Genomic DNA, 24,749 nt, shown 5'->3' on the forward strand with positions numbered 1-24,749 from the left:
TTGGCACTTTGATGATGGGTGATCCACATGGTAATGTACTTGGTCGAATGGCACCCTGTTCTAGTAGTTGTTGTAACTATTTCTTCACCTCACTTGCTTCTATAGTAGATTGCATGTACAAACCACTTCCCTCTTGGGAATGGGGAATCCGACGTCAAGAGGCTCCCAAAATACATCCTTGTATGCATGTAGCAACTCTTCTAGTTGTTGTTTCTATTTCTTAGTACACTCATCCAGGGATGCCTTTGCTCTTACTGACTCTTCTACAGACTGATTCTCTCTTAACAATAGTAAAACAAACTTCTTGCTAGAACTAATTAGTTTCATGGCCTGGTTGACACTTACTAGTGAAACTTTCGACTTGTCTTTGTGTGCATTGATTGTGAACAATTTTCCATCCTTGACGAGTTGGTACTTGTCTCTGCATGAAGATTGCATCCCGCATGTACATGTAGGGACTTCCAAATACCACTCCACATACATCAAGGGGAATTACATCTAGTTCTACTTCATCAATAAAATCAACGTTGATAGCAAATCTATTTTTTCACAATTTTGTTATCTTTATATCTACATCCTTATTGATATGGGCTAGTATGATCACGAACTTCCAATCCCAATTTGTTGACCAATTTTGTTGCAATGAGATTCACTTGCGATCCTGAGTCAAACAAAGCATCACTCTGCCTTCTTGACTTGTGTCTTTATGTGGAAGAGTTTGGTCATTTTTCTCTTCATGTTGCTAAAGGCTACTCCGATTCACCTCCCTTTGTATTGACATGCAGATGATCTTCTCATCCATGTCTGAGCTTCTTCCAACCCGGTTGCTTGAATTAGTGGCCATGAACTTCTTCTTTTTATTATGTTTCTTTTTGTTCTTTGGGGTAAGCTCTATATGCAACTTCCAACACTTCTCCTCTATATGATTGTCAATGTTACAATGGTTGCAATGGTTGATGGGATCCTTGCATTGGTGTGCTATGGTTGTTTTCTTTTTATCTTTTCCTCCTTTCCACTTCTTCTTCCCCTCCTTAGAAGCATGCTGGTATTCCTTTTGCTTTGATCCACTTGATTTTCCTTTCTTCTGGCCTATGTTCTCTAGGTACTATGCTTGTACACAAGCCTCACCCATAGATTTGGGCTTGAACAACATCACTTGCTTCCGTAAATGTTTGTATAGACCCCCTAAATACTCGAGGAGTGCATTTGGGTTCTTTGGAGAGATACCCAACATTATGACCATCTTTTTAAATTTTATGGTGTACTCTTGTACACTCTGCCCCTGCTTCTTCTTGAAGTAGTGTCATTGGATTCACTAGTCCTCTACATAACCAATAGGATAAAATTGTGACTTTATGAGGGTTTTAAAGTCCTCCCACTTAGTCACTAGAGAATCTCTTTCCAACCTCAAGGTCTTCGTGTGGATTTCTCATCAGGTTGGGGCACGACCCTATAATTTCAACCGTGCAAATGAAATCTTTATTCTTCCTCTATATGGTAAACACTAAAATATACTTCTAATTGTTGCAACCAATGATTTAGCTTTAGAGCATTGATCTCACCTTAGTACAACTTGATATTGATCTTCGCTTCCATTTTGAACAAGGGTTGTGAATGGTTCATGACACTCGAACTGGGTTGATCTTTTTCGGGTCCTTTCTTTTGCTCGTTCTATGCTTCTTCTCGATCTCCCCTCTAATTGGATCTTTGCATTAGAACCCCCATCTTATCCAAATGACCCGAGCTTATTAGTCAAGGCCATCATGAGGAGATTCATGTTACGATTTATATCTGCAACTTGTGCTTCCAACCACGAAAACCTCTCCTCTACATGATCATGAGGGTTATTCACAGGGTCATTGACCATGCCTAGAGTTTTATGACTCTTGGCTTTGCTGATCTAGATCCCCTGCAAATTTCCACAATATAACCAAAGAAACTTGGTCCGATACCAATATGATTCGTAAACTATCGTGGATATTCCACTGGGCAAATCATCACAATAAATTTGATAGATTCTACTTAAAAATTCGAAATCTACACTAGGGTTTATTTCTCTCTAGATTTATGGATATGGAGTTCACTGTTTATTGCGTATGCATGCAAATTATAATTATGTAGAAATAAAAACTCACAAACCACGATTTGACACAAGATGTAACCTGGGAAACCCTTCCGAGAAAAAACCTAGCTGGAAGGTGAGGCCGCTTTGCGCTTTCTCTGAATAGAAAATGGCTGCGAGTACAAAGAAGTAAGGTCTGTTGCTTGTGGGCTAACAATGCATAAATCCTCTTTGTGTGCTCTCTCCCTATCCCTCTCGGCTACTTTGTTCATGTATGGAACAAAATGCATTAACAAAGAATGGAACCCGTTTTCTTCCTAGTGGCCCAGTTATAACACAACCTGATAGCCTACTAGTGGCTAGGTTTGACTTCTTCAACTCTTAACTAGAGCTACAACATTGACTCTTCTAGGGTCCTCGTTATCGTCATCACATGGATATTCCCTTTTCAATGAGTAATGGGGTTGACGTGGCATCCTCTCGAATTATAGTGGATAAAACAGGAATGTCAACTTCCGAGTTGCATAAATTTTTCATACAGACTTTGATTGAGACGATTCTTGTGCCATTGTAAAGGTCTCTGTGTGTAGATTAGGAAAAAACGGTGTGGCGCTAAAGCGTCAAATTTCTACCCGAAAAAACACTGTTTGATGCCTCAAAATGCTCCTTGGCGGTTTCATAATCCAATTTGCCAAATAGGGTCCGATTAGTAAAAATGGTACTATGAGCTGATTCCTCTGCTTTTTCGACTCTTAAAGCATCGAGATGGATGGCAAACAATATAATTATCTAATCTGGATTAGCCTTGTGAGGATCAATCAAAGACATTAAAGAGCCATTTGTGTAAAGTTGCAACAATTGAAGTGACCAAATTGTAATATAAGGAAATTATATGTTATTTTGGATTGGCTATTGAAGCTAGGTTGTGAGACTATTCAAGTAGGTTAGAAGAACTTGAGAATCATATTTTCTCATTGCCGTTCTTTGAAGCTATTCTTAGAATATATACTTAGGAAAAAATATAAAACCATCTTACTCAAGGAGACAAATATGTTGGATATGTGGGGGAAATAAGTTGTAATGTTGTCAACTTGTACAATGATTTTCAGTCACTAAAGAAGTCCATGTGAGTTATGTGCATTTGTGTTTATTGTGAATGTGGATTTAATTAAAACAACCCCTGTATGTTCCTACTAGTACCTCCTTTAAGGAGGTAGGCCCCCCTCCATGACAAGGTACTATTGTATTTTTTATTAGATTTAGTATTATTTTTTGTGTTTGTGTGTGTGTATCCCAGAGGAACCTAGCAGCTTCCCTGACATGTAGCTACCAGTGAACCTCTGGGAGTTTTTCCTATCCTCCTCTCTGTAAACTGAGTCACAATGGGGGGGATTTGAACTTGGGATCTCTTAGTTTTCTCAGGACTCACATTACTTCGATCACCAATTGAGTTGCCCCCCTGGGATTAGATTTAGTAGTTTTTATTTCTAATTCGTTTCTCTGTTTTTCCCAACCTCGTGTGTAGTTAATTTGCAGAGTTAGAACTGCGTTATAAATCATATTTCCACTCTTTCCTGTAACCATTTTAGAAGTTCAACAAACAACTAGGTTTCCATGTGTGCGTATGTGAATAGGTATAATAGATTTATAAATCTAATAAGTTGAATTGAGTTACCTATTGTGTTGGCGATATTGAATACAATATCATCTTACTGTATCATGTTCTATGTTGAGTTGTATGTATATTAAATTACAATCTAAGAGTCTTATTAATTATCGAGTGGCATGGTCATAGATTAGATTTTCTTTCATGTAGAGTTGTTTCCTTTCCATAATTTCTTGTAAATAGCTAGAATTTCCTTTCCTGAAATTTGTTAATTGATTTCTCCTTTCCTGCAACTAGACCTAAGTTTTTGGAGCCATTATTGTTTGTAGAGTAGAATAGTTTACTTTCTATTCCATGAAAGTTCAATTTCATTGCCTAGTTGAATAGTTAGTTGGCAATTGAATTAGAATAAATTTTATCCTTTTGTAGTTGAGTTCATTTTCACAAGTTTGTTATGTCACTTGATTAGTCTTAGTTTCAATTGACCTTATTGGAAGATTTAAAGACTCCTATCTAGTGATCATCAGTATTCCTCCCATAACTACAACATAATATCTAAAACAATGTTTGAATAATTGTCCTAGCATATATAGTGCATGCCAGTTTACTAGTCAGTTACAGATCCCTAGTTGATAATGAAATGCACAATTCTTCTAGTTATCTTTCTAAGGAAATTAGGAAGGTAATTGAAGTCCCATTGGTTTGACGACTTCTTCAACCTCTAGTTTTGTCTCGTGGAGGAAGAGGACAATGTGTCCGTTTTGTTTTTATGAAATCCTTGATTGGTTCTATGCGGTATTTACTACCCGTGCCTCTATGTAATGCCCTTTTCGAATCTATTTCCCAAGGAAGGATGTAGTATCGTATTTAACCCCGTAGCCTATGGTCATTTCAAAAGGGGGAATTATTATTTAATGCTATTAAGGTAACATTAGATAAAAATTAAATTGGGGCAAATGGAGGGAAACTTGCAAGTCTGCAAGTCACTCAAATTTGAATTTAGGAAGGAAAGCCCCAAAGAAAAACTATATAAGGAAGGATGGAGAGTCATTATGACCATCGTCAATTGTTATTCTTCTTGATTTTGGGCTTAGGCTGTTGGAGGGTTTTTGATTGGTTTTGGTGGTGAAAGATTTCACCCTAGCCAATCTCTTCAATTTTTCTTGCTATAGGACTGACTTTTGGCTGGTATTTAACTTTCTAAGGTAGCAAAGGGTTGGAGTCTGTCTTCCTGAAGCAGTAAAGAACTAGTAAATTACCTTTTTCGGACAGATAAGGCTGAAATCTACCTTTCTGAGGCAACAAAAGACTAGGATGCATCTTTCTATGACAACGAAGGGTTGGAGTCTATTTTCCTAAAGCAGTGAGAAGTTGGCCTTTATTTTTTTGAGGCAACGAAGGATTGTTATGTATCTCTTGTGACAATAGAGGGATGAAAACTAACTTTTGGGGGCAACGAAAGGCTAAGAAGTCATCTTCTGAGGCAGTTAGTGGTCTAAAGGGCCACAATCAAGAGGCAACAAGGGTTTAAGGGTAAACTTAGGGTGCTGGTTGATTAGGGACTGAGGCAGCAAGGTCGAATAAGTTTGCAAGGTAGCAACGAGGTTCGCTAATGTGATTTTTGTGACAACAACGGATACGACTACAACTTGTAAGCATAGCAACCCTATTTGGGTTGGTATCCCTAGTGGGAGATTGTTGATCTTTGTAAGTTTGTTATGTGCTTGTTAAATCAGCCCTACTTATAGTGGTTGCTAGTGGAGTCAATTGTTGTTTGAGTTCTTTACTATACTACTTGTGTATTCAATAAAGATCTTCATTGTTTTATAGATTGATGAGTATTGCAACACAATTATGAAATACAATTCTTTCACGTGTTTACTAAAACCCGAACTCAAAATTGCATCCTGTTACCCACCAAAATGGGTAACTCCATGGGAGGAATTTTTCCTCCTACATTTGACAGCGAGCGAGTCAACCAAACATCCAACAAACCCTCGCCAGCCACCATTAGATAATGATATGCCATGTACCTCCAACATTTGCATCATCCATGTGCCTCTTGAATCCAATGGAGACCATTCGATTTTGATACTTTGATTAAGGTGGCGTGCTATTCAAAAGGTATTTTGATCATTCAAAAATCAGGTTCTTATACTTGTTTTTTTTGGGCATTTAGTATGAATAATGGGGTGATTTGGAAGATTGACACTCCTTGATCGTAATTTTGTTCTCTCACCTTACAAGGGGGTAATCTTTGACTCTAATCTAGTGGGATCTCTGTTAAGGCCCTTTGGGTTATAAGAGGGGCACTGCTTGGAAAGCAATGATTGAGATAGCATGTTCCATCTCCCCTATACCATACTTAACACTTTCCATGCCACATTACAAGCCCCATATCTCACCTCCATTCTTCGGGTACAACTTGTCATTGGTCCTTGGGGATTTGGCACTCATATGTTCACATGCCTTGAGTAGGGCCCAAAATTTTTGCCCTAGGGGGTTTGATGTAGCTAAAAGAAAAGAAAAAGCATATCATGGCCACATTGAATCAAAAGAAAGAAAATCAAAATGAAAAAGATGGTTGGGACATAAAGATTAACATGTGGAAAAAAGCCTAGCATGAGCTCTACCTCTCTCTTATGGCCATCACCTAGTTCCTAAGCATGTGATGCTCCATTGCATCAAAAGAAGGAACCCTTGCATGTCCCAATGCTGATGAATGATGAACTGACTCATCTTAAGGGGTAATAAAATTTCTGCATCATAAAAAGCAAGCTCTAACCCTTAAGCTATAAGCGGTAATACAAGGAATAATAAAAAAGAAGTAAAAGATGCACAAGACAGGTGGAAAAATTAGGCCGAGCTGGTAACTCATGCATCCACGAATGCTCCCTCCTTACATCCATACACTTGGAATGTGGACACCTCCATCAGTTGGTCGTTTTGACCATGGCACTTGACCATGAAGTCTTCTCCCCTCCATTACCACATTATTATACACTACCACCTATCAATTGAGGCATGGACCAAGGAAATGTCACCTCCCCTTGTGGGTTGGAAGCACCTAGCAGGGTTGATCATTAGCCACCCCTACCAAGGGAGAAAATGTTAGAATTTCCCGAACCCGGCTCCTGGTAATTTGTTCCGAACAATTATTTACTGAACAAATACATGGCTACGTTCCTAACCAAAATATTTAATGGAAGAAAAATTATTCGATCTAAATCACACACAAACAAGTTTCTGCGCAATCCACAGTTCTTCATTAATAAATTAATCACATAACTTACTTGGGTTCTTGTCCTGGGATAATGGCCCTGTTGCCGCCTAAATCGACACCTAAGGTTAGCGTGGAGAAAATCCCTAACTCCACTTGGTGTGGCCCTGGGTGTAAGCTGTGAGTGGGGTTGTCACCCAATTTCCAACTCCTCTATCTAGGTTCTCTCCTAGTCTAAGCCAATAGGGGTAGACCCTAAAGGAAACTAAGGCTTTATCAGATCTTCACTAAGCAAATTCTAGGAGTTAATGGAATTACAAGAAACAATCAACCATTAACAAGATAAATCATATTATGTACCTCAAAGCATATAGATCGTAACCATAAGCATTAATCATTAAGCATCATACTCATTCATAAACCATAGATAAAATGATGATACACAAACGAATAAGATACTTGACAAATAAAAGATATGGATAGAGAGACCAGTGCCAAGAGTGTGCTTGATAGATGCTCAAAAGGTAGTACTTGAAAATGTAAAGTGATTTGAAGACAAAATGTACTTGAAATTGAAATAACAATTGCCCACAATTTAACAGTGCTTTGAAAAGTAAAGTGGCAATATGTAGATAGATCAAGTATAAATGCTGGAAAATAAATGTAATGGCGTGCTTCTTGGTTGATTTTAGAGTTATTAGGTTGTCTCTTGTGTTAGATTTATTCGAAACCACATCATGCAAATCAAACCGGTTTCAATTTAACTTTCCCTTCTGTCCTTATCCTCACTGATTTAAGGAAAGATGCAGGGACACTCAAATGGAGAAGCTTATTTTCATTAATGAGTATCCACCTGATTCTCAATGCACCCCACTTGCAAGTAGATCCGACATTGGGATGACCCAATCAGATTTAGCCAAGTCAAGCGTTTACCATCCCCCCCAATCTCAGAATAAGAAGGCATAGGAGGGAAAGGATCACTAAATTAATCCACTTCAATCAGTTAAGCTGGAGGTTAATTTCCTCTAATTGTAAAAGACTTCAAATCAAATAAACTAACAAGTTAAGAGACTAACTAAACTAGTTGCTCAAAGGAAATGAAAAGATTTGCAATTACCAATCTAGTGATAACAATGCCTCAATAGATAAGAGAGGCCTTGAAAAGGAAGAATAACAACTTGTAGGGAAAATAAGCAAATGGAAACAAGCCATGAGCAATGGCCAAATATTAGGAAAAAGAAATGCTTGAAATAAATTAGACTAGCTCACAAAATTCATTCAAATATTTAGCATGTAAAAGTTAAAGAATGTGAACCAATTTGCATGAGATAAAGCCAAAAAGAATGGAATGTAACTAATGCTAATCTAATCTACTTAGTATAAAATGATGAAAACAACCCACTCAACCAATCACAAGAAAGCCTTCCCCCAGAATGGGAAGAGTGGGATGCCAAGGGGAAAGATTCCCCAAGTTCCCAAAAGGAAAAGTGATTTTATTATATTAGCTACCTCTTATAAAATGAGCGATGAAAGGAAGTTGTCTTTTTGGAAGAAGTTTACAAATAATCCTTCAAAAAGGAAAAATACTTCTTTCCAATAAATACAAGAGATCAAACTAGAAATCATTTGCAAATGGTTACAAATTTGCTTGCCAAATCTGCCCTCGAAGGACAATAAACCTTGGTTCAAGGGGAAGCCTATAGAGTCTGCCCAATAGACCAAAAGTTCACCAAATAAATTATAAAATATCAGCGACAAGATTGGGGACAATTCTGCCCACAACAATAAGGAAAGAATCGGTCATATAGATTGAGCAAATCTGTCCAAAAGGAGACCTTTATCTCTGCTAAACATCAGTCCTGAAAAGAGGGCGAATCTGCCCACTGAAATGCCTCTTGCTGCTTCCAAAAAGGGTCAAGGAAAAGGGTTTAAATATCAGTCAAACCAGTCCAAGAAAGGAAGCCTTTTCACTGCGCAAAAAATCCTACAAACCTGTGGGATATGGCAGCCAAGTAACCAAGTTACGAAGGCACAAATTTACATGGAAATTCTGAGGAAAACATGGGTAACTTTAAATCGCAAGCCTTGTTGAACTATTTCTTTTAATGATCTAAGGATTTTTTTTAATTTGCCCAAGGAATGGCAAGGAAATCTTGTTTTCCTTGGACAAATGAGACTGATCTTAAAAATCAGCCTTTTAGAAGAGCCTAGAAGCTTTAGATTTTTGATATGAGCACAAATAAGTGACCAAAAAAGGTTTTAGACTTTAAGTGATGGAGGGAAGAAAATACAGAGGCTTATGGAAACCCCCTCTTGATCTTTCTTCTTTGAATCACTCTGGAGGGTCTTTGGCTCTTTGAATTATGTGCTTCTTGAAGTCAATGGAGATGGCTAGTCTAGCAAAGGACGTCCCCAACTCTGATGCAATTGGTAACCTGTTTCAATACAACCACAATCTTGCAAAGCCAAATATCAGTGTCAATGGGAACTTGCCATATGATGGAAAAGTTGGATTTGTAGTTCAACTGAGAACATACAAACCCCAACTAGGCCTAGAATATGTGCAAGCCCAAAGAAAACTACAAGTAATTATAGCTTTCCCTCCCTAGACAAGAATTCCCTCAGGCTATAACACAAAAATTTGTTGCAATGCAAAGAAGAAGGAAATGAAAAAATACCATGTTACCTCAGGCTATAACACAAAAAATTGTTGCAATGCAAAGAAGAAGGAAATGAAAAAATACCATGTTACCTCATGCTACAAGGAGAAGCAACATAAAACCCAGCTTGATGACCTCCAAAGACAACTTTTTATTACCTAAATCAAAATTTTGACAGAGTTACAACAAGCTTCCGGCTTCCAACCATTCTCAAATGAGCAGTGGAGTTACAATTTATGGAACTTTGAGAGAAAATCCCAGGGTGAAAACTGAATGACAAATGGATAAGAGGTGACAATCTCTTATGAGGCAATCGACTCACAAGTGGATGGAGAACTAGTTGTAGGTGGTAATTGACTTCTCCAAACTGGCTACCGTATCCATTTACTCAGCTGTGTGTATGACAGGCACAGCTAGAAGGAAGCTTAGGTATGGCAGCGAAATAACTCTGTCATTTGTCCTGTTGACTGGTGCAAACTCCACAAAATCTGACCCAGAGTCATAGTTAGAACAACTGCCATTCACATATGTTAATTTTCTTCTGTGTGTGTGGCCTCTTAGTCTTCCTGCGCAGGAGTGTAATCTGGTAGCTCAACCCATTTGTATCCATGTGTGGATTGAAGTGGAGTTAGGTGGACTCTGGAGACAAACTCCACGAAATTTTCTGCTAACTGAACTTTGGACTATCCCCTCCAATATGTGCGTACCAAGGAAATATTCCCTACTGTGTGGAGCCTCTAGCTGCTGCTGCGTAGCCTCTTCATGCAAATGGATATATGTGGAACAAGGAAGAGGGAGTGAGGTGGGGTCTACCTCCACTCACTTCCCTTTAACATTAGACCTTAATCAAATTAAATTAAATAATTCTTTGAGCCTCAAATCTTGCGCTGCGTCCTTTTTAACTCGTGGGCCATAACTGGCAGTTGACTTGACCTCATAATTTCTTGGAATTCGAACCTTCAAGGTGGCCTCCAACTCTTCATCATCTTGGCCTTTGACTTCACTTTTATTTTCCACCTCATTTCCACTCTTTTTTGACTTGGAGATAATTTATTATTTTCTCTCATTATTTAATTTCTGGGCAATTTATTTCCATTTTAACCACTAAACTTAGGAAAAGTGGGTTTTGAGGGAGAAATATTGATTTTTTGACCCCCAAAGTGTCTCCTAGAAGAATGTTGAAGTGGATAGGATGAATTTGGAGTACTCATACACCCCAACATCTTCTGGCATCACTTATTTTCATTTTACAACTTTATTAAAAAATCCAGTCCCACGAGAATTTTTTAATTATTAAAAAATCCAACCTAGACCTAGTCAAATTCCACGACACTTTAGATATGACCTAACATGGTAATATATATTGTATATCGACCCTAGACACTAGGACAACCCCCCAGGGCTCCACCATTAGGCCGCACTCCAGCTTTGGAGGTATATATGAGTGAAAAACTCAACTAGTTATTTGTCGTTGAAAAATGTGAATAATTAGCTAAGTGAAAAAAACGCTCTAGAGTCTACCCACTTGATGAGGAGGTCCCAAGTTGCGTAGGCCTGTTACAAAGCTTTTTTCGTCATGCTAGGGACATTTTTACAATTCCCTGTAAGGTTGCGAAATTTGAGATATAGAATGTAGAGAGATAAGAGAGGAAGGGGCTTAATGCCATATTGACTTCTGGAATTTTGAAAAATTTGATAAGAACTTTGTGTTTTGGGCCATGGGGTCTTCATAATCTGCTAAGTGCAACTCAACAGGCAATAGGCCCAACTAAGAGAATACAAATTACAACACTGATCACCAACTTGCTTGCACTCTCTTGGACCCAACACATGCTCACTGAGAAGCCTCTCTCTCAATCTTGTGATGCTGTTGTGTCTTCTCCTCACCTTAGCCTTGCCTGGCCTTTATAACTTTACATTGAGCCAAAACCTAATCCTAACCCTAAATCTAATCTCAAAGTGATGGACGACCTAGATCATATCTTGTCTCACCTAAGATCGACAACTAAGATTAAAAATTAATCACTAATGTAAATACTTTACTTTATCTCATTTTTATTTTAGCTCAATAAGCCAACATATTATTATGTGCTTTTGCCCAAGTTTAACTTAGGCTAAGTTACATTAGCAAATATTCTAAGGTGAAACACTGAAATGTGGGTGCCCTTTGCACGCCTAGGCACAAGGCTTGTGCAGAAGTACTTGCCCGAGCTACAAACTTCAACACTCCCTCCTAGCGAGGGAGGTACTTCTGTAGCTACTCTATCTGACACTAAAGCTTGTCTTGCTACCTGATCTGAAACCTGAGTTGAGAACCTGTCACATCTAGCCATGCTTTGAGGAAACTGCACCCAAGCATCTATTAATGTCATTTCATACCAATCGAGACTCTTGGCAATACCTGAAGAATCACTCTTCCTCGCCACTTGCTCCCTCTCAACAACTGACACTGATCTTGTATCCAAGATCCCCTCAGAAATACCCACAGGTTGTCGTAGTAACCTGTATGACTGCCCCTGTCTGATGCCAAGCACTACAATTGCATCCAAAGTCGCTCCCTTTGAATATAAAAGCACTTGTCCATCCCAGAACAAAACTCTATATCCAACATCCTCCAAGGCTGATACTGAGAGCACATGTACCATCAACTTGAAACAAACAACATCCCTATCACCTCCTGAAATCCTTCTGACTCTAGCTAGAATCTGACACATCTAACCCCCTTCACTACTTGCATGGTACTAGTCTTGCTAAATGCACTGTAGTTTGAGCCTGTCTCTTAAACACTACGTAACACTGACCTCATCCCCATCATGTGACTAGATGCGCTATTGTCCACTAGACATAACCCATTGTCCTCATACACAACAATACTATTGCTAGAAGCACAGGCAACTAGAAAAAATTCCTTCTCGAATTTATTTGTAAAGTCATCAATCTCATTTAATCCCGATGCAGCCACCTGGTCCTTCTTGTTCTTGTATGGACATTGGTTTGCATAGTGAGCAGTCTTGTGACACACAATGCACATCACTTTGCTCATGTCCTTCACGAAAGCAGATCCCCCACTTCTCTTTACTTTTTCCCCTTACAACAAGAGCAAAATTCTCCTCATCATCCTTACCATCACATTGGCCTGCAATTTTGGAACGTCTCCTTGTCTCTTCTTGTACGAAATCATCCCATAATCTATCTCAATTGGGCAAATTTTCATGTGCGACAATCCCATAACCAAAGGCATCCCATTTTAGAGGAAAGCCACTCAAGGTTGATTTTACCAATTCTTCACTATTAATAGTTTCCCCCACTGCTACCAAGTCGTCTCTAATTTGAGTGATCTTGGTTAGGTATGATGCAGGTATGATGCAATTGTGTCAATTTTAAACATCTTGGCATTTCTCAATTTCTCCTTCAACACCATCTTTCTATTTTGGTTTGTACTCTGGTACAACTTGGTTAAGATGCCCACATCTCAAAGGCATACCTCTTTCCTGTCACATGACGTGTAACATGGTCTCTAATGGAGTCCAGGTTTATTTTCTTGGTCTTCACGTTCATCTTATTAAACTCAACCAATAGAGTAAGATCTACAATAATTGGGACAACCTTCTCCATGATGTCCCACAACTCTTGCTCCTCAAATAGCAGAACAATCCGCTCCTTCCATCAGCTGAAATTTCCTGCTCTGTTCGACATGTGCTTGTAACGTAACCCAATATTCATCTTTGTCAAATTGACCAACAATTAACTTTTCACCCTTTGCACGCTGCCCAGGCCCGCTGCCCGGGCCTTCCTGCACACTTCCTAAGGTTGCCTAGAGCCTTCTTGCTCCATGCTTGGAAATCGCGGGTGCTGTCCAAACACTTAAAATGTATAGTAGTTTTCTTTTTAAATGAATTTAATGCATTCTTTGCTCGAACACACCTGTCTTGCAATCTATTGATTGTCTGTTTCTCTACAACTAGTCAGGCCTTATTTTGTTTGTGTCGTCGACTGGCTCTGAGCCCTGTGAACACGCCTGCTGGTGGTCTCGACCCTCAGCCTCATCTACTTTGCATTTGGTTCCACTGTCGGGTGCCACGACTACGGTTGTGTCGACCGGTCGGCTAGCTGCCCTGGTGGCGGCTTGTGGGCCTAGTTGTTGGCCACCACCACAACCAAACCTTTCTTTTTTTATTTAAAAAAATTACGAGCCATTTTTTTTACTTTGTTTTTTTTGAATCATATTGATTTTTTTTTTGACTAAAAAAAAATTGCCCATAATTTTTTTTTCTCTCGGCCCCAAAAGAATTCTCATTCGTATGATCTCAGCCAACCTGGCTCCGACAATCTGATACGAACTGACACCTGTAATTCAGAGATTGATTCAGAGTTGGGCCTCTGATACCATGTTAGAATTTCCCAAACCCAACACTCGGTAATCGGTTCCCAACAATTATTAATTGAACGAATACACATCTAAGTTCTAACCAAAATATTGAGCAGAAGCAAAATTACTTGATGTGAATCACACACATAAACATATTTCTGCCTAATCAACAATTATTCATTAATAAATTAATCATAGAACTTACTTGGGCTCCCATCTTGGGATAATGATCCAACTGAGAAAATACAAAGTACAAAACTGATCACCAGCCTCTCTGCACTCTTTTGGACTCAGCACACGCACCCTATGAAACCTCTCTCAATCTCGTGCTGTTGTTATGTCTTTTCCTTACATAAGCCTCACCTTTATTACATTGAGCCAAAACCCTAACCCTAACCCTAAGTCTAATCTCAAAGTGATGGACGACCGAGTTTAGATCTTGTCTCACCTGAGATCGACGACTAAGATTAAAAATTAATCACTAAAGTAAATACTTTACTTTATTTAAGTTTTATTTTAGCTCAATAAGCCAACATATAATTATGTGCTTGTTCCATAGGTTTAACGTAGGCGAAGTTACATCAACAAATATTCTAAGGTGAAAAGTGGGCAACTTTTGTACACCAGACACAAGGCTTATGCAGAAGTACATGCTCGAGCTAAAAACTTCAATAGAAAACGCCTTTGCGAGGACTTGGTCCTGATTTTGGAAGTGATATTTGTTTGAGGTATTAATATGCCCTTGGCATTAACGTTTGGTTCACTTAGATGCATTTCTGGTCTTCGTCACTGATGGATGGTTGCTCTTACTAGAATCTATGTTGTTTTTTGTCAGATGGTTCACAATAGCCCAGGCTTTTGGCACCCATTACATAGGTACCCAAGCCTTTTGGGGATGTACATGGCCTAAGCAGAGGCAACGTTGAGAAACTGGAGCCTCCTAACACTAGTAGCAGATGACACATGTCCCAGAGTACCTCTAGGACCCAAGACATTGGTCAACTTTGACCTAGTTTTGGTGTTTCTTCATGATGACACCACTGGATCTAGTATGCCCCTAAGCTGGCCTTGGCACAAGATGATGGGCAGGAGCTGATTCAGAGTCCAGATGAGGATGGTCTCCCATTGAGAGTCTCATGTCCCATTTGCAGGAGGGGAGGAGACCTTATTTGACAGTTGGAGATGCATGGAGACCACTTGATGGCACCCCAGCTGCATTTGGGACCCCAGAGGAGATATTGAAGTGGATTTGATGACCACCCCTCAAATTTTGGAACATCCAGGCATCTACACACATTTTGACACCTCAACACACTTTGGCATGGCATTCATTGCCCTAATTGGCAATGACATTAGCATTTTGAGAGGCCGCGACCCACATGTGTGGGCTAATTTAGCTTGTTTTGTTGTTAGCTAATGGGTTGGCTTGTAACCCAAGGTCATTTATTTTCAAACTTGATTTTAGGGGCTTCATTAGGCTAAAATAGGAGAGCCAACCTCATATAAGTAGAGTTTAGCCAAAATTCATTTTAATCATCACTTGTGGATCAATTGGGTCTCTTTGATGGATTGCATCCTAGCTAAACTAGTCTTGTATCTTTGTGGAGATGTGATCTTTTGTGGAGTATTTGCTTTTGGAAACATTCTCGTGTTTTGGAGACATCATTGTGGGATAATAAAGGATTGGTTCATGCATTTCTTGTAAATATTCTATATTATTGAATATTGTTTCATGACTATTGCATGGAATGGTTATTGTTAGGGTTTCTATGTGCTAGTTTTTGTTGAATATTTCTTTATGAAATCTTGGCAAAGTATTGTATGCATTACCCTTAAGAATGTGTGACCACTGACAATCCCTTGAATGAATCTTCATGTTAAGCTCTCTTAGATGACTTTATCTTCTCATAATATGATAGCTAGGGTTTTAAAAACTAGGGTTTTTCATTGCCCCTTACTTCATTCCAGGGGTTGATTCTTCCATGAATAGATCTCCCTCTAAACTCCATCAGCCAAGGTCAATTATTGGCCTTTTCCACGTAGATGATCAAAACAAAATCGAAAATATAGAAAATCTCTTCTTTTTCTTCTAAAAATTTTGCCCCTACGTTTTCAGCTTTGAATTTTTTCAGCCCGAAAATTTCGGCTCTAAAATTTTTTGGTCCTAAAATTTTTAGGGCATGAAAATTTCAGCCCTTCAAGGTACGCTGCTAGGGTTAGGGTTTGAAGCCAAATTTAACTAGGGCTTGAGCGTTGAGCTGATTTGAGGTCGTTTCACCTTGTCAAGCTTTAAAACATCAAAATATAACCATTTGCATGGTTGAAATTGCTTCCCTAAGGTTGACGTCATCAACCCTAGGCAATTATAGGGCTAAAAACACCCTAATTCTACACTAAGGCTTCACATTAGAGACACTTGAAGACTTTTTTCTCCTTCTCTTGATCATACCAATTTTCATAAGCCTTTTCTTGGTATTATGTGCCTTTGTAAGCCATTATCTTTGCTTATCCCTTAAACACTAGGCCATAAGTACTTTTGATAGGTCCCTTGTAGGGTACGTTATTCCTTGTCTAGTAAGATTGAGCCTTGTCCTTACTCTGAGCATCTTGGGTAAGCCTATTCAATCTCCTTTATAGGTGCCTTTGAGGATATGCTTCTCCTTATTACATAGAATTGAGCCTTTGTTCTTAGTTTTAGTACCCCGTTTGAGCCTATTCAATTGTCAACTTTGAACCTTATACTAAGAATATCCTCTAGGTGACCTTAGCCGGGAAGCCTTCCTTATGGTGAAAATCCACTAAAGAGCAGGAGGTGGTGTGCTGTGGAGACAGTGGGCCTCCAGCTCATTATTGACCTGTGGTCTAGTCCTTGTCTTGTGTCCTAACCTCACAAGACCTACTAGATTTTGATACAACACATCCCAAGGGTAATCTCTCCAAGAGGGATAATACACTGGTATCAGAGCTGTGCATTCTGCTAACCTATGAGTATATGATTTATGGATGCTCTTGGAAGATAGGGAAAACATTACAGTAAAAAAGAAGAACGGTAGCAACAATTCAATCATAGTGGACAAGTTAGAGTAGCCACTTGAGATTAACACCTTAGACATCTTGGGGGAGCTAGCAAGAGGGCAACAATAGACGACACAACAAATGGCACAAGGGCAGCAACAAATAGCTCGACTTCTTACCCAGATTTTGACAAATCTAAGTAATGTGAGTAACAATGGTTTTAGTGGATCTATTGGAGGTAGCTGGAGTCTGGTAGAAGGAAGCAATAACCATAATCCTAATCCTTTTAACACCTTTGCACAAACTAACATAAGGGAAACCAGTAGGAGCAACCCTAGACATCTACTACCCTGGTTTCTAGATGGTTAGGGAGTAGTAAATCAAGGACCTAAAGAATAGAACATATATTTTTCAGAATATTTCTGGGTGTATGCATCACTAGAAGAGAATTTTGGAGTAGCTATGACCTTTATGGAGTTTAGTAACATTAAGTACAAAAATAGGCCCAAGGATCATAATAGGGGCACACAACAAAACTATGATCTACTACGCAAGGTTGGGAAGCTGTCCATCCCCTCCTTCGATGGGTCATCCAAATACTCGACAAGGTCTTGCATACAAAAGTTAGATACTTACTTCCAACTTAACCCAGTGTTTGAAGTAGAGGCCATCAAATTTTCCACCCTACATTTAGAAGGAAAAGATCATGAATGGTGGTACCACAGATTGGTCACCATGGGACATTCCAACATTACTTCTTACATGGACTTCACACAAAGGTTGATAGATCAGCTTGACAAGAAGGATCTGGAGATACGATTCAGGGAGCTAGCACATCTCAAGCAAAACGAAACACGAGATGCCTACATATAAGAATTTCAACGAGTAGTTTTTATGGTGACAAACATATTTGAACAAAGGCTGATCATTCTCTTTACAAAAGGTTTAGCTGAACCACTGCGTGGTTAGGTCAAGGCCTTCAAACTCACTACCTTATAAGATGCCATCACTAGGACACGAGACATGGAAAATGCAGTACCTAAAGCTAAACTTCCATCCAAACCAATGTTATTAGAACCAAATCGGTTAGCAAACTAGAAAACCCTCTGAATTGGGAACCGATCAAAACAGGACAAAAATCAGTAAAAAAAACCAGACCAAAAAATCGGTCGACCAAAAACACATAAATATTCAAATTTTAAAGAAAAACATATATATTCATGTGTATCCATATGAATCCAAACCATTTATGTACAAATAAGCAAAAGTTCTCATTTTTATATCATGTAACGTTGCACATAACCAAAATAGCATCAATTACAATCCATCTCTAAATCGAAAACACATTAACAAATAGGCTCTAGATGGCCTGTAGAATCCAAACAAGTCATGCTACAACAAATACCTACTTATCATCAAAATCATTGCCTATATTGGGATCTTTATCATCAATATCTCCCTATGCATTAAAATAAGATAGAAAAATCGTAGGATGTCAAGTCAAGATATTGTTTGACCAATGGGTACATTTTTAGTAGGGCCATGATAGAGGAGTTCGACAACCAATTCCGCTAACATCAGGGTACATAAAGGGTTTGGTGCTCTTGATTAAATACTAGTTCCATGCCCTCATACATGACAAAATTCTATGGAAACATTGCAATCTCCCCAATCTTGAAATCCTAAAAAATGTTAAGTTTGCTGGATTTTGAGTGAGATCTAAAATTCTACTTTCTCCATATGAATTCCAATGAGGTCGAAACCACTCTCAAACATCTTGAGTCATTTCATGGTAATGTTAAAAATTTAAGTAAAAGGATGAAAATGAAAGATAAAGGAGAATGTCACTTTTGCTATAAGAATTTAACATTACCATGAATTGCATAGCCACATGATTAGTGTGCAAGGGGTACAAGTACATCATGAGAATATACAGGCCATACTGGATTGGCCCACAACTAGGAACCCCACCGTGGTGCTAGAATTCTTTTTGATTTGCAGCTGTTACAAGTGATTAGTTAAAGGATTCTCTGAGTTGGGCACACTATTGATTTACTTGATGAAGAAAGGGGCATTCAGATGGGTAGAGGAGTTAAAGAGGGCATTTAACAAAGCTCAAAGGGGTGATGAGCTCATGCCCGGTGCTGGCACACACTTACTTTAGCTAGGCCTTTGTATTGGAATGTGTTGCTTTTGGTGAGGGGATAGGAGCTATGCTGATGTAGAATAAACACCCAATAGCCTTCGAGAGCCAGAAACTCTGAGATCCAGAGAAACTATATTCCATCTATGATAAAGAGATGCTTGCCATCATGCTGCTTTGATGAAGTTCAAATAGTACTTGGTAGGGGGCAAGTTTGTGGTCAGAAAAGATCACAATAGCTGACGACACTTCTTAGAACAAAAGAACTTGAATAAAAGACAACATAAATTGGTAAGTAAGATTTAAGCCTATGATTCTGATGTTGAGTACGTGAAGTGCAAGAACAACGTTGTGGCTGATGCGCTCTCCAAGAAATCAGCCGCGTGTTCACTCATGGAGATCACAGGAGATTGGAAAGCGGTTGGTAGAATACTCCAAAAACAAGTTTGCTTATGAGTTAATGGATGGTCTCATCCAGGACGACAGGTACAAAATAGTAAATGGGGTCATATTCTATAAATGCAAGTTGTATTTGGTCCCTAAATCCACACTCAAAGAGAAGATCTTGAAGATTGCACATGACACACCACTAGCAGGCCGCGACAGGTTCTTCAAAACTTACAGGGAGATCAAAGAAAGGTTTTCTTGGAAAGGCCTCAAGGATGATGTATTGAGGCACATAAGGGAATGCATGAATTAGTAGAACAAGCTCGAGCATACTCCTCTTGTAGGATTGCTACAACCCTTGCCAATTCCAGAGCAGAAGTGGGAGAGTGTATCGATGGACTTTATCACAAGTCTACCCAAGGCACAGGGCAAGGATTGCATTTACATGATAGTTGACAGGTTGACCGAGTTTACACATTTCTTTGCGATTTCAACAAATGATAAGGCAATACAAGTGGTGGAATTGTTCTTCAAGGAGGTGTTTAGACTCATGGGCTGCCTAAAGATATAGTTAGTGATCCAATTAGTAAGTTTATCAACACATTTTGGCAGGAGTTGTTTAAATTGATGGGCATGGAGTTGACCCCTAGTACTAGTTATCACCCTCAAACAGATGGCCAGATAGAGATTGTGAATAAATGGATTGAGGGGTATTTGCGTAACTATGTGTCAGGACAACAAAAGGCATGGATCAAATGGTTACATCTCAGGGAGCACTGCTACAACACCACTTACCATCTATCTATTGGGATGACCCCATTCAGGGCATTGTATGGGTATGATGCCCCATCATTTGTTGATTTGGTATTTGGGGATATCAAGGCTTAAAAGCCAAAGATTGGATATAGGAAAGCTAAGACATCCTTAGGATTCTTAAGGAGAATCTGCAGGCTGCTAAGAACCGACAAAAGATATATGCAAACAAGCATAGAGTAGAGTGCAACTTTGAGGCTGACTTACTAGAAACAACATCCTGAACTGCTAGAAACGCTGTTCCAAGTTTCCGAAATGGAAACGGATGCAATCCTCGTTCGAAACATCTTGGAAATGTTTTTGAGTTGTTTCAAAAAATTGGAACCGCCTGATCCAAAAATGGAAACGTTTCCAGGGTTTTTAATTTTTTTTGGATCTGTTTCCTGATGTTTCCAGAAATACATAAATAGATCCATCCTTAATAGGTCAAAAACCTCATGGAACGGCAAGTTAATTTTCAACTCCAAGTTGGGCCTGCCTCTTAAGACTTAACTTATCTTGCGATCCACCTTGTTTATTTTCATTAACCTATCACCTTGGTTATTTTCATTTGATCGACGCTACTGATGATCAAAGAGTGCATCTACCCTTTCATGTTTATTGAGGGCTTTGATGGGGAACCTTGCTATCACTTTGCTTCTAGTTCTAGGTTGGCTTGATTTGTACATTTTATGCTTGACATGGTTTTTGTATTTGCAATTTTGCACATAATTTTCTTCACTTCTATTGGATAGTTTCCTTTTTTGGTAAAGTAGTGATAAAAGTTACTTTTGCACTGTGATGGTATTTTTCTAAGCATTATTTAGTTGAGTGCATTGTTGTTTATCATTTGTAGGTTTTCCATATTCCTTAGTCAACATAAAAATGCACAGGATCTCATAACCTATTTAGAAAGTTGACCTATATAAAATAAATTGGAAGTGGATTATGAATGGACAATCTAATGCATTTGTTTGAAGTAAAGTTGAATTAATGGCTATACCCATGTATCTATTTGGAATCGGTTCCATGGTTTGGCACCTATATATGGCTGCATGGTTTACATTTGGTTACAATTACAAATAGATGGCCTTGATGCCACTTGGAGTTGTGCTACATGGTGAGATACAAGACGTAGGACTCTTAAATGAATTGCAAGGCAATTCCATAAAAAATGAATTATATATATTATATAAATCAACTTTATTGTACTATAGGATTCCAACAATAATGGAAATAATAAGTTATTTTTGTTTTGAGAGAAGTAAGGTGCTCAACTATCATGGTAGGGGGATGTTATGAATAAAATATAGATATAAATAATGTAAATATAAATAGTAATAACACATCATAAATAATGATTAATTAGTAATTAGTTAATGAAGAGCTATGTCCCTAAGGACATGATCTTTCATAAAGGGACACCTGCCTAGGGTATATAAGCAGGCCCTCACTCTCATTTGTATCATCATATTCTCATTCATACATTTTAATATGTATTTTTGTATCTTCAATGGAGATCTTTATATTCCAAGTTTCCTGGAGTATTTAACTTCTGAGTATATGAATTTTGTTCATTACATTGGTATAAGAGTGTAACTGAACATTGTTCGTTACATTGGTATCAGAGCTGTTCGAGCCTCTGGCCTCTTAACCGCTGCACAAAGCCAATCTGAACTGGTCTTTGGCCATCAACCTTGCGTCAATGTTGTTGTCGTGCAATTGAAGTGTGTCACTACACAATTTTGGAGAGTCTCCATTCTGTAGTTAGGCCTTTGGCCATAAAAAAAAATAAAAAAAGGGGAAAAATATATATGATAAAAAGAAGAAGTTATTATTAAAAAATAAAATAAAAAAAGGTATATAAAAAGAGAAATTTAAAAAATTATATATAAGACAATTTTTTTTTTCAAAAGTCGGAATTTTTTTTAAAGTCAGAAGATTTTTTTTTAATAAAAAAATAAGGTTTAAAAAAAAGATTAAAAATTAACTATAAAGGAATTATAAAAAATAAAACAACCAATAAAAAGCATTATATAAAAGTATAATTAAAAATAAGAGTCAAAACAAATAGGTGCAAACATTGCCGCCATTCCTCTTCGATAGTGTTGCCGTTGTTACATACCACAGTCACCGTTGTTGTTGTACACCACCGTCCCTCGTGACTCCACACCGTAGCTCACTGATAGTTACTAGTAGCTCGACGGCTGCCCAAAAGCCCAAACGACCAGCCACTATATGCCTACAGAGCCACATCTAAAAAAAATCCAGCCACTTTGCCCTACCATAGTTCATACGTTGCGTACATACAATATTTTCACCACTTCAGCTGTTGGTCAAATCCTGGCATTTCACTGCTCCCTCCAGCAACATTTGCAAGCCAAAGGCAAAGTCATACTACAACAAACAAGGTCATACAACCACCAAAATGCCCGTACAGAGTGTAAACAACTATACATAACCACATGAGCAAATCAGGTAGGCTGTACAAGCCATATGAATAGCAGATTGTAGTTTTTTTTTTGGTTTCTTTTCTTTTTATTTCAGCAAATCCATTCAATTAAGAATTTTTAAGACTATAGACGTTGTCGTTGAAGGAAATATTGATCTCATCCAATTCGTACGATCATATTAGCCCACTTGTACAGTCACGATCTCATAAGGATCCCTTTAATTTTTTTTGGACAGAGAAATTAATAAGGTTTTCAGTAGGGCAATATTAGAAAGAGTTAAGTAAAAATCAGAAGGGAAATATATTTCAAATATTAAAAAAAAGGGTTATAATATTAAATTAAAAGTCATAGTATTAAAGTAAGTTATATAATACTAGAGATATATAAAGGACGAGGGACTAAGAGAAAAGACATTTGAGAAGTGAAAACTTCGTGCAAAAAAAGGATTGTAAAGGATTCAATGTTAAAGTTTGAAGGAATAAATAAGTTAATAATACTAATAATAATAATCTTAAAAAAAAAATATTCTTTAGAAAGGGTTACTTTAAAAAACCCAAAGTTCATCTAGGAAAAAAAGAAAATGGGGATGAGTAATGAAAGATTTCCTAAAACATTTACTAAATGAGTTAGTGCACTATTTAAAATCAAAGGATCTCTCGCAGGAAGAGATATCGTAATCTCTATCAGTCTTACTGAAGATAGTAATTATGTTAGTCCTAAATGTGCTAACCAATTAGTGATTTCTGAGTCAAATATAATTGAAATTAATTTTGTTGACACAAGTGAAAAACAATACAACATACGCAATCGACAACTAAATATTGGGGATTATACTTTTATCTCACAATTCACCATGAAAACCTTATTTTTTGACGATAGTGACATTGTTTTGGGCTCACCCTAGATGGAAACTCTAGGGTCCATCATCATAAATATGAAAAAGAAGTCTTTGACATTTTCACACAAAAAGAAAAAAATTAACACTACAGGATGTTACATTGAAGCCAAATTCAGTAACACCATAAGACATTCAAGATATTTCAAAAGTAATTTTTCAAGAAGGTAAAAAATTACTACAAAATATGCAAAGAGAAGTTGACAAGATCACTGTTGACAAAAATGGAGAAGTTTCTCGGCTTAAAGACCATAGTGAAAACTTACTGGCGCAAATTAAGAAACTTAAGAAGGACAAGAAGTCATTGGAAAACAAGGTACAACAACTTATCAAGAAGGAAGCATCGATTGTAGAAGTCCAAGTTGAAGAGAAAGGAATAAATACCGATCCAGTGAATATCACAACTCAAGAAGAAGAAAGGTCAGTGGAAGAACAGACACACTTAGATGTTGCAGTTCAGACGATGAACATCCCAAGTGAAGGTTTTGTAACCAACCCAACAACATTGTCACTTGAGGTAAATCAAAATATTTCCACACATGATAAAGGAAAGACAGACCAAAAGAACTCCTTATCTACATCTTAATCACAAGAACAAACATCTCAATCAATCTACGAATCTGTATCACTTAAAACGTAAACATCAATCTTATGTTCCACATAATACTAAAGTTTGCACAATTCAGTTCAGTGATAACAATTCATCACGAGTTTCTAGTAAGCAAAAGATTGCACAAAAGATTCATTTAGGATGATTAGATCCATTCTCAGCGTGACAATTTGTTTATCTCTTAGAGGATCATATCAACTTGTATCAACAAAGATGACAGTTCAGAGATGAGAAGACATTCGAAATTGAAAAAGAGATAAAGTCTTTACATCAACAAGCTTTGAGGACAAAGATTTTTGAGGAGGAAGGCAATGTTATGAATAAAATATAGATATAAAAAATGTAAATATAAATAATAATAACACATCATAAATAATGATTAGTTAATAAAGAGGTATGTCCATAAGGACATGACCGTTCATAAAGGGACACCTGCCTAGAGTATATAAGCATACCCTCACTCTAATTTGTATTATCATATTTTCATTCATACATTTTAATATATATTCTTGTATCTTCAATGGAGATCTTTATATT

Source organism: Pinus tabuliformis, chromosome J (genome assembly GCF_031772625.1).
Source record: "Pinus tabuliformis cultivar Carrire ecotype Pingquan chromosome J, CPIR1, whole genome shotgun sequence".
In the NCBI taxonomy this organism is placed as follows: Eukaryota; Viridiplantae; Streptophyta; class Pinopsida; order Pinales; family Pinaceae; genus Pinus; species Pinus tabuliformis.